This window comes from Emydura macquarii, unplaced genomic scaffold (assembly GCF_026122565.2).
Source record: "Emydura macquarii macquarii isolate MOO-44397 ecotype Brisbane River unplaced genomic scaffold, CSIRO-AGI_Emac_v2 contig_2676, whole genome shotgun sequence".
Classification (NCBI taxonomy): Eukaryota; Metazoa; Chordata; order Testudines; family Chelidae; genus Emydura; species Emydura macquarii.
Genome location: NW_027132813.1, coordinates 4692995 through 4705547, shown reverse-complemented (window position 1 = coordinate 4705547; position 12553 = coordinate 4692995).

The following is a 12553-nucleotide window of genomic DNA, read 5'->3' as shown; positions in this document are numbered from 1 at the left end:
TTGGACCACATTGTCTTTCCAGGAGCAGCATATTGACCAATCTCCCAGGAGAGTTGTGAGGATTAACACTTATGAAAGGCTCAGAGACTATGATGAGCATCATAGAAATGCCTCTCAAAACATTGACAAACACTGGAGACTGAAGTTATCTGCTCATTCTCCATGTAAGCTTCTCCCTGCTTCTCCATGGCCGTGCACCTCAACTATGACGCCGAAGACTTCTTCAGGGCAATTGGCTAAATCAGGCTTTGTGGCCTAGTGGCTGTATGGCGTCCGCTGAAAATGGTAACAAGGGGGCTAGTTAATACCAGTTGTCCCCATTAGGTCAGGAGTCTCCATCACAAAAACACCATCACCATCATCTCCCCTTTGTTGGCAGTTTGAGAAGAGATACCCAGGGTAGGATGGGCCAAGGAAACTAAGTTCCTCTATGATGCATAGAGTTGGTACCACCATCATTGGGTTTAGGCACATTTGCAGGATGGCATGTGGGAAGCTGACACTGCTACTGTCTATACTGGACCTGTTCTGTGGATAAACAGAGGACCTGGGTCTTCAGGGCTGTTGGTTTCTCACCTTTTGTCAGCATTAATTTCACTCTGAAAAAAGCACGAAGGGGAGGTTGGCACATTGGCCATTTTCCCAGGTGCTGCCATTTCTATTTGTTGATAAGAACAGCCCATTTCTTTACAAACAATTGTCTAATTCTGTAAATGCTGAGCGAGGTGGGGGAGGGGGGTATGGTAACCTATTTTTCCCCACTAAGTTTTAGATTTACTATTTATCCTCTCTTGCTCTCTTTTTCTGACTTCTGGGAATCTTTCCTCCAAATCGCAGCCCCTGTGACAGTAATTCATAAAATCATTTGGATTACTTGGACTAGGAAAGGTTTTAATCAAATGACAAATACAATTTTTATTTAGCTCCAGTCTCATTTATTTCCTGTGAGAAAAGGTTAGGAGCAACGTTGTACCCTACTGCGTTGTAAATCCTAATTTGTATATTTTATTTGTGGCAGGGGAGTGTGGGCACAGGGGCTATAGTGAACCTGACAGAAGTTTACTAAGGCACTATCTGGAGAAAAATACAAGACTGAAAATGTCAGTGGGCCAAAACCAGGACTCTAATTATGCTACCCATAGAATTTCAAATTGAGTATGATGGTTTCAGTCTCAAACGCCCAGATTCATACTCAGAGTCAGATCTAACTAACAGAAGGAGCCCATTTTTCATTTGATTCAAATGCAGCTGCAATCCCATAAGAAAGGCCATCCCCACAAGATTTCACCAGTAGATGGCCAAAATCGCCCTAAAAGCTAATTTCACATCATTACACAATCTTGGAGCAAATTTCCAAGAGAAGGGTTCATGACATTTCATTGCTGTAGCACTTGAACTATAGGTCTAATTCAGTTTCAAACCCAAACCCCAGCCTAATGTGGATCTGAACACCATCTGTTGAAAACATCTCTGATTAAAAGGATATAAGGCCTGATTCTGCCCTTTTGTGCGTATCACGATGAGATCTGACTGGCAACTGGTTCTGCCTTGCCTTACAAATGTGAAGGGATAGAATGTGGTATAATGGATCTTAAATCAGACACATAGTAAGTTGAAAAGCCAACAAGGTCAAATGTTATGCTGGTGCTAATAACATGAAATGAGCCAGTTAGGAGAGCAACTTGAACTTCATTATCACAATAGTACTGGATTCAAAATACTAAGAGCAGAGAACAGCAGCAAAAAATTTAGAACATTAGAAAAACACACTCTGAAAGAATGGGAAAGCAGTTACACACAATTAGTGGGAATTTAACCGTGCACAAAAAATCAGTGGTGGAAATTATTTTAGATACAGTTACAGGGGCTACATTTGGATTTTCTGTCCTTCACTGCCGGTCCTAAACTGTGATGTAATGTTACAAGGCACTGTTAAAGAGCTGATGCATACCACCCCAGGGATGGCTGCATTTCAGTGGTAGGTGAAGTGATTCTTTTATACGCCAAGCGCCTTGGGATGCTGCAAGGTGAAAGGTGTTAAGTATTTAAATGTAAGATAGTATTAGCATAGCAATCAAAATTCCAAGTGTAATCAAAAAAGACATAAGAGAAACAGAAACCAGTGTGACTAGGCAAAGAGAAAAAGACAAATGAATTGAATGTGATAATTAGAATTTGTTATTATTCTTGGATAATGAGACAGAGGGGAGGAAATGCACAAGAAAATGTCAACTGGCAGAGAAGAAATATTTCCCACAACATTGCCATGGTGAACAATCATTTTCCTGCACTCCAATTAGAGCAATGGGTTTCTATCAGGTTATCCTTGCTGCTGCCTTATCAGTCAACAAAGGGAAATAAGTTGGTCCATGGCTATCTCTGAGACACATTGGCTCCTGGTGATTCATCCTGCCACAGATGTTCACGTTCCATTCCTCGGGAGCGAGCATGTCTCTTGACAGACACCTTAGTAGCTGGCAATAACAAAGCTGTTTGCTTTGAGCTTCCATGCTGCATTTTCGTTCCCCGTTCTTTGCAAAAGAAGATCATATAATGATCCGTGGCAATTAATAAGAGAGAAAGGGATCAAACTGTCATCTGTCTTCAGAGCAACCAATGAGAACCCATGTGAACCTCCACCTAGAACTTAAACTAAAACTTAAATCCTTTTTTCAAGTATGGAAACATTTGGTTCAGTTCCTTCCCCATTATTTTTCACTTCTGTGCACCTCTTCATTAGTAGGAGCATTGCCAGCAGCTCGAGGAAAGTGATTATGCCCTCTATTCAGCACTGGTGAGACCATATCTGGAGTATTGTGTCCAATTTTGGACCCCCACTGCAGGAAGGATGTGCCCTCCAGGAGAGGGCAAGGAAGATGATTAGGGAGCTGGGGCACATGACTTATGAGGAGAGGCTGATGGAACTAGGCTTGTTTAGTCTGCAGAAGAGGAGAGTGCTATAGAAGTCTTGGGGGACTGTCTGCCCTATTTCTTGCAGTCTGCCCTGAGTGTGGCATTTTCATTGTGGTACACCCCAGGCATCAGCTCACAGAAAGCGTGGGCGGGTGAGGGGGGGTGAAGGTTGCAATGTATTGCTGGGATAGGCCAGAAGCAAATTACTACCTTTTCTGAAGCAAGGGGGATCCCAGAAGTGGAGGTACCGGGCCTCTGAGGAATGTCTAATTTACAGCTGGGAGCATACCTGTCAGCCCTGGAAGAGAGGCTTGCACTAGCTAGATTCCAGTTAGCATGCTCAAAATAACTGTGTGGATGTTGTGGGTGGGGCTGCAGCGTGGGCTCTCAAGTCCACCTGACACCCTACGCTCACTACCAGCTGCAGTGTAGCCATACCCAGGGCGTGTCTCTGAGGTACACTGCTTCCCAAGGGTTCTCCTGGTGCGATGTAGTTTATGAATGACCCATTGGCCTGGGTTGTGCCCAAAGTCAAAATCTAGCCCTTAAATAACCTTGGAGGCTTACACCAATTTTTCTGTACATATTTGGAGTAGGACGGGACTTAGGGGTAGATGATAATGGAGAAGATCAGGTTTGGGTTCTGATGAGAAACACAATGTTCAAGGAAGTAGGAGAACAAATCCCAGCCTCCTCCATCTCAATGCGCTTTGTGGTTGCACTTTGGAGAGTGGTGTCTTCTTGACAGGCTATTTCCACGTGCATCTAGTGCCCTCTTCCTCCTGGTATTTCAGAGATGGGCTTCTAGAGCCGAGGGTTCTTTTAATCATCTTTACTCCCACCTGGGGAGTCATCTCCATCCACTTACACTCGGTGGATGGCTTCTGAGAGCGTTGGCTCATCTTTAGGTTGAGCTGACTTGAATTTCTCCCTGAACCATGTGCCAAATCCAGTTTAGAATCTCTCCAGAGCAGGCTGTCCTGAAAAATGTCCCGTACAGTCTGGATTTTACTAAGTCGGAAATGCCAGAAGAATAATAGCCTCGTCTGCCGTATATTGATATTGCCTCTTCCCATTCCAGCTACAAACCAGGGAACAGCAAATCAAGATACACAGAACTTTATGTTCTGTATTATTATTTATCACGTTTATTCTGGTCATGTCTATGGGCCCTCTGAGAAGGGTCCCTGTTGTGCTAGGCACTATCCAAACATATAACCTGAGGCAGTTCCTGCACCGAAGAGCTAACAGTCTAAGAGCCTGATCCTGAGAAGTGGCTGCTCACCCTCAACTCCCAGTGATGTCAGTGAGTTGAAAGTTCCAGAGCACCTTGCAAGACCCAGCTGGATTCTTTCACAAGGAAGGTATTGATGGAACACACAAAAATGTCTAAGGGCTCCCAGAACGTGCAAAGGCTTTGGGTACGGGGAAGGAGGCGGGAGAGGGAAGAAGGGAAGTGTGCCTGCGAGTGAGAGACTTTGTGCATTTTAATTCAGTCTGATGGTTATTTCGTTCCTATATGGGGGTTTTTAGCTCATTTTCACTCTCTCTCTCTCTCTCTGCTTCACGGTAACTAAATCAAACCAGCGGGAACCACACTGAGCTCTGAGGACCCCACGGGGCACTAGCGCTGCCAGCCTCATCAGCATGTTCCTTTCCACTGACACGCAGAGATTTGTTAGGAAACAGCATCACTTGTCAAGAATTAAAAGACTCTCTGCAAACACCCTTTATTGCCCAGACCCTCCAACTAGACTGGACTTTTTATTATGAGGAGGAAAATAATCACACTGACCTCTCAGACTTTGCGATTTCCCTGCTAGTGTCAGTGGCTTCCAGGTGATGGAATTATTTATTGGGCTTTCCAATATTAGCAACACATTATTCTGTTCCTATCAGTGCTGCGTACATGCTGCAAGGACTGCAGGTAGTTGTTTGAGAATGATTGCCAGAGATAAGGATAAAAAATTAGTCTGCGTACCGGCCTCTGAGCAGGTGTAAATGCAGCTAGTGATAAATTCTATGGCTCCTCATGGACCAACAAGAGGCAGAGTGCAGTTCTCTTTGCTCATTTGTAGAAATTCTATTAACAAGAGCATATTTTATTTGCAAGTCATTATCTACATAGAGCATTCAGAACAGCAGGGAGAGTGACAGCAGAAATAGTTTTACAAATTAAAGTGGACCTCTTAACTCTGAGCAAACATAGGTTTGCCAATCTCTGCGTGTATCCTAACAGGACAATTCTATTCCATCAGCAAGCTGTGACTAGATCTGGGCAAACAAAGGCCTCTATGATGTCACAAAGCAAAACTGTGATGCAATGGTGTTTGATAGGTCCCAAAATATGGAAGGGGAGGGGCTTTCATATTTATTCTCTCTTCCATCCAGTCTTATTTTCACCAAGGTCCTGCATTTGATCCACTCAGGCTGGCCCTTGTGCCGGTCCAAATCCAACTGCAAGATTGGAGCCAAGATTTTCACAAGTATTTAGTGATTTGGATGCCTCATTTTGAGACAGCTTAATCTTAATCTTGATTTTGAGAGGGCACGTGCTCGACCCTTTCTGAAAAGCATCCCCCTTTTATGAATCTCAAGTTGGGCCCCCAAGAATTGAGCCATCCAAAATCACTAGTCACTTTTGAAAATTTTTAGCCATATATTGCAAGGTCACCAGGGAAGTGACTTCATCATTATTTGTCTTATAAAGCACCATGCACATCTAGGGCACTTGGTAAGTAATTAAAAAAAAATCATCATAATCAGGCATCTAGAAGGACTTCAGTTAGCATGGGTGGAAAAAATGCAACTTGGCTTGAATTAACACATAAATGTTTATGGAATGGGATAGTGTAGTTAATAATTTTTGCTAAACTCCCCCACCCTTTTAATTATCTGGACTCTGACTCAGCAAAACACTTCAGCATGTGCCTCACTTTAAATTTGTGCTTAAGTCTTTTGTTGAATTGGGGTCTTGGCATGAGCTTCAGTATTAGTATTTATTATTTGTATTACTGTAGGGCCGAGGAGCCCTGCTCATGGACAAAGACCCCATAGAATAAGGCAGAACCATTGGGAGACACAATTACAGGGGGAATTATAAATCCCAAAATACATATGCAATCCCGAAGCCCTGGATGAACGTATGGACAATTTAGGAGAGAATCAAAAAACTCTCTCAGCTGCTTAAAATTATGTATATATTTCTCCCGTGGCTAAAAATACTGTGGAACAGCACAAGAATGGGTGCTTGATGCTCTATGACTGAGAAGCAGCATATGTGCCTACCACATGCCATGGCAGGTGCTATGGGCCAAGATTTGCTTTGCTAGCTAGCGAGTGACACAACGTGCCAATGCATAAACCTGCACTCATAGCCAGGGAGCAAATTAACTGCTTCTTCCCCAAACTGCCTATTTCCATCTTTGTCTAGACTGCTCCAATAAATCAGAAAGCTTGTGCTTTTGTAGCTAAAGGTCATTTCTCATCAAACCTTTTATTGGAGGAAGGAGGTTAGCACAGCCCATGGAGTTCTTCTCTCACATGGACACACCTCTCAGCTTGCCTAAGGTCCAAATATGGGATGTCATCTGGGATCTCAGCCAGTGAGAGAGACACAAGAAAAAATAAAGATGTGGGGAGGCTGACTTGGATGCTAGGATTAATTTCATTGTCATAAAGCACATCAGCTATAACTTCTGCTCCCTGATGATGCACTTCTGATGTAAATGATCTGTAGAGATAAGCTATGAGAAGACAGATCTGTCTGGGATGGAGCAGAATTTAAGTCTAAACTGATGATGGTCCCATATTTCTATAATATTTTCATCCCAAAGAATTCATCCACCGTTGAAATTCAGCTACCTGTGGGTGGGTTTTGAATGTTGTTCATATATACAGAGTAACAATACCCAGTAGTTCAGGACAGGGAATGAAAGATACCTTCTAAAGGGTCAAATCCGGCTCCCACTGAAATCAATGGCACATCTCCTACTGACTTCCGTGGAAGCAGGACTGGCCACAAAATCTGGGACATCTCTGCTGCCCAAGTGGCTAGCACTCCATAGCCACCTGAGAGACAGGGTGTGACTCATCCGTGCCTAGGGTAGCCACCTGAAAATGCCAAGGTCAGAGCAGACTGCAAAAGGAGAGCAGATTCTCCCAACACTGGTGGGTGACACTGAAGTCAGACTTCCCAAACACCACAAACGGTGCTTCTGATTCCCCACACTGGTTATCAAGAAGCTAAAACAAAATACACACAGCCCTCTTTACTGCATTTCAGTCTCTGGTTCCCAATCAGCCATTAGGTCCAATATAGAGATAAGTTACTTAAAACTCTATGCTTTTTACCAAAAAGGTTCTCCTGACCCCAAAGGGTCAGCCACAGTACCTGATCAATATAAGTTTGGATCTTATCCAAAATACCACGCTGCCAGCCAATGCTTTAGTACCTAAAACTAAAGGTTTACTACAAAAGGAAACAAACAAACTATAAGAGAAATATTAAATGGTTAAAGCAATCAGATATATACAAATGATTTAAAAGTCCATATATATATCAGGTTTTCTATAGAATTGTGGTGTTTGCAGGCTTGTATAGTCCCTCTGGTGTACATTCAGTACCTGGATGGGTCTCAGTCCTTTGTTTCACACAGCTTCAGTTGCAGATGAGTTGATCCAGAGGTAGGTGAAGGCTAAAGACTAAAGACTGACTGAAGACTGGTGACTGAAGACAAAATAGATGTGCTGCAGCTGCTTTTTATGTCCCTTGGCCTTTTCCATGCTTCTTGTGGAAATTTACAGAAATAAGATGGAGTCCAGGGTCACATGAGTAAGTCCTGGTTACTCATCTGGTGGAGCCCCTGAGTTCTCTCCCTAGGCCCATTTGTACCTGTGAGTTTCCTTAATGGGCCATTAAGCAGCTTATTGCTGCAGCCAGCTGGGGTGTCACCCAGAAACACAGCACAAGCTGAAATACAAATACATCAAACATATCCATAACTTCCAATACAAATCTGACACATGCACATAAACAATAGCATCATACTTAGCAAATTATAACCTTTCTAACAGTACCTGACACGCTCTATCTCATATGAATTATTGAAATTTTGAAATATTTATGTTAAATAATGTCATATATTGTCCCCCTAAGCCAGGCAGTCACACAGGGGTTCAGTTTCTTGAGTGGGTCTCTCATGCCTCAGATTGGCCCTATAGAGGATCTACAGGGATCCCCTCCCGTGGTCAAGTATGGAGCGCTACTGATGGGGTGTTAGCCCTCCTCTCTCGAGGGAAGTGGCTGCAGTGCATGGCCTGGGGTAAAAAATCTTTGTTGTGGATAAACAAACATAAAATGGAGGGTTAAGTGTGGGCGGATGAGAGATGCCCTGTGGCAGAGTGGAGGAGGGAAGTTCTGAGTGGCAAGGTTAACTGTCAGCCAGGCTGGCTCCCATATGCAGTGTACACGTACCGTTAGGGAACACTGGTGTCCTATATGACATCCATGAAAGTGCTAAGCTGGAAATGGCTGACGCCAGCAGATATTAGAGGAATGGTCCCAAGGCCTCTGGTTAAGTCATCCAATGAGAGTTGATCTGGCAATGTAATACTGGACCCAAACTTATGCTTCCTGGGTGGAGGGTTATGTTACATGATATCCTTCTGTAGCGTTTGGGGTACAGTGATTCTGTGAAAAGTCAAAGAAATTATGAAGGTCCTTTCAGCTCTTATTAAAACTCAATTGTTATTTTACCCAACGCTTCTCCAGAATTAAGTAAATACCTTTGCCTCAGACATGGCTGTACTTCATATAGTTGCTTTATTGCAAGCCAAGATCACCTAGTTCTAACTAATATCCTACCTTATGCAACAAACACCTAAAGCATTTTGTAATCAATAGCTACATAAGGCTGTCAGCCATTTGGATTAATCAGTTTGGGGAAACTAAGAGCCGCAAATGAGACTTTGTTCTACCAAACTTCTTTTGAGGTTCAAAAACTTGATCAGCTGTTTTCCTCATTTTCACACAATCATGGATGTTAAAGATGACAAAGAGTTGTTAGGCCATTCATTCAATCAACATAACAGTGCAGCATAGTGCACGAAAAAACATTCTTTGGTATTTTGTCAGTTTTAGGTGTAAATGTCCCAACGGATGGCCCTTCTTCCATTAACGATTGCATGCATCTGCCTTTCCTGGCTTTTGGTGGGACAAGGAACTAGAAATGTTGAAAAATGAGAATATTTCTGGCCTGGTTGGAAGTAAAGATTAGTAGAACTCTTGGGAGAAAACCAATTCTCATGCAATTTCCAGGAAAATAGGGAAACAAAGGAAAATGGGCTGGCTCAGATCATCTCAATCCTACTACCATTAGGCTTGATTCTTATTTATGCTAAGACTCCTTTATGCCATGCTGGCAGCATAAATGGGCCATAAAGTGGTCTTAAATTACATTTACATCTATTTTAAAGTACTTTTATGCTGCCAGATTATACATACACTGGAACTGGAAGGTGTAATTTCCATCTTGAGTTGACATACCCGTGTTAGTTTTGATCAAGCTAGTGCATGAAATATAGCAGTAAAGCTGTGGCAGTGTGAGCAGCAGGATGGGCTGGCTGCCCTGAGTATGATCCTGTCAAGACCCTAGGTACATACTCAAATGGCTAGCCCTTCCTGCCACTCACCCTGTCATGGCAACACTTCTGGTTTTAGCACACTAGTTTGATCAGTGCTGGTGTGGGAATGCCTACCTGAGATGGAAATTCTAGCTCCAGTGTAGACATACTCTGAGTTTAAATGACAATCAGGTGCAATGGAATTGTTGCCTTTGACTTTAGTGGGATCAGGATTGGGCTCAAAGATTGAGTAAGTGCTTTGGGGAATCTGAACTGAACATCCAAACATATTAAATTCACTAAACAGTTGGGTCATCAGGGTTATGGAGCTGTTTCTCAATTGATCTACTGATGGATTTCTAAGGGACCCATCACTGAATCATGTGGATCCCAACAACATAGGACTCAGCTCTCCATGGCATCCAATCGGAGACGGGGGCCACACAGGGAGCTGGCTGTGGCTTCCTGATCCTAAAACACTAATCTCCAGCCCAACTTTGATGTGCCCAGAAGCAGCTCTAATTTACAACACCGGAGGATCAGGAATAGCAGCTCTCCGCTCTGACACACCTCTCTCCTTTCCATCCCACTGCCAACATGCTTCACGTGCCTCCTCCTCCCTCTTCCACCAGGGGTGAGGATGCTGACACAAAGAGGCCTTGGCAGACTGGAGAAGCCAGCCCATGGTGTCTAAGCACAAACAACAGCCTACGCTAGCACAGTTAGTTAAAAAAAGCAAAATCATGAAAGCTATAGAACTCCTCTGCACTGAGGCTGAATATGTGAAGCAGGTATATGTGCAACCCATGACAAAGTTACTAGGAGACAGGAAGCCCTGGGTCAAATTCTACTGTGGACAACAAACTGCAGAATAAGAGTGAATCCAAGAGGAGAAAGGCATTTTCAGTCCCCCCGGCAGGCGAGTGAAATAATTACTACTGCAAAAGCTTTTTAAACGTATAAATATTTCAACTCCAGTGCATACGATAAAGGAAACATTGAGACCGAAAGATCCTTCCCTTCAAAACAAATGCTCCAGAAGTAGGTGTTCAGTCTTAGACAGAGGTGTCTCCATTCGAAAAGCAATGAAGTGTAACAGAAGGGGGATATCTGTTAGCCAGGCAACTGCATAAAGATAAGAGGGTGAACAGAGAGAGGGAGGTGGTGTGTGTGAGAGAGGGGGGGGAGGGGGTAAGCGGGGCATGTATGAGTGAGAATAGAGTGAGGTATGTGGGTAAGTGTGAGAATAGAGGGAAGTTTGTGTGTGTGTGAGAGAGAGAGAGCACAAGAGAGAGTGCATGTGTGAAAGGGAACAGGAGGTGTGAGAGAGAGATTGCATATGTAGCATATTATGGGTCCAAGAGACATTAAGTCCAGGGATTCAAGAGCACTGAGTCTGGATCTGCCAGTGACCACCTCTGTGACCTCTAGGGCCTGTTTAAGTTATGGCAGGTGTCTGACTGACCACAGTGCTGCCTGAGCTGATAGATACAGCTAGTCAACAGGTTATGAAATGTCTATGAAAACAATCTCTCATGTACATTTTTCACAAAAAAATATGTTGTCCTTTATCCACCAGCACTACGCATGGACATCCCACAAGCAGGGAGGAAAAGGCTAACTCCCTCAAATAAGTTACTTGTTGTAATTCTTTAATTGAGTTCTACTCTAGAGTACAGCAGCTTGTTACCTACTTATCCCTGTGAGAGTGAAGGAATGAATCATATGCACATGACTTGATAGCACATCCTGTGTTTGACACACCCAGGGAAATGCCCTTAATATTGGTTTAGTATCTATCACAAGCCTATGGTATTAGATCCATAACTGTTTATACAATCAAATCCAATGAATGGGCACAGATGGAGGGATTGCTTCTGCACTCTGCTTTATATCAGATTTAGCCCAGTGTAGTTTCCACTGAAGTCAAAATTATGCAGAATAAGAGTGGTATAATGGAATGGAGAATTAAGCCCTATATACTTCCACTGAAGAGATGCCCCTGTTCTCAGATGCTCAGGAAAATACATGGGGTCACTTTTATTTCATCGACTGTTTTAAAAACAAGCATCATGCACAATCCTGAAAACATTAAAAAATTAATTCTATTAAAACAAGTTTTAATTCATTTAGCAGCCATAACAGAGCAGAGAAGCAGCCTAAACTGAAGAAAGGGCCATACAGTGGGAGATTTATGCTGGAAAACAACAATTTGCATGTGTTAAGTTGTGTGAGGAGGTTGCAGACAGGACCAGGCTTGCCATGTAAAATGGACTCTATGCCAATTACTCACTAGTTATTGAAAAGGTTCGCACTTTAAATACTCTCTGGAAGTCCTCCCAACTGTGGAGGTTGTGAGTTGTGTTTCAGGACCTGAGCAAATGCATCCTACTATCTCAAACAATATCTGTTGAATTGTGTGATCTAAGAAATCCATTCGACCAAGTACAATACAAATACTATTTAACTTCAGTTCCATGCCTTTAACTGGCTGGCTTTTGTGCACCCTTCCTGTTCTTAACAGCCAGCCAGGAGCCATAAATACGGGGGGAGAAGAACACAAGAGCAAGTACATTAAAATTCATAACCACATGGATATAAATTGTATAAAAGGTCAAAGTATGGCAGCGAAGCAGCCCACTGCTTCAATCTATAGATAATGTTTACGCCTCATTAAAGGGACTGTATACAAATTGTAATGGCAAGAGAGAAAGTGCCTAAAATACATCTGTTCTTTTCCTTTTCATTTTAGGATTGTAATCTTGCTGACCCTGGGCTGTTTAAAGCCAGAGCCAAAATGGGGAGAAAAAAATGTGTTAACAGTGAGCTAGAGATAGGGATTATAAATGCAGTGGAGCATTTAAAGGGTTTGTATTATTTGTTGTAAAAATAATTGTCTGGCTTCTTTTTCTCCTTCATTACAAGGTCCACTTTAGGTGATTATTCTGCCTTCATAATCCCCCACCAGCTCCCCTGTAGTGTCAGGTGGCTGAATTACTAGTTACTTTCCCCTGTT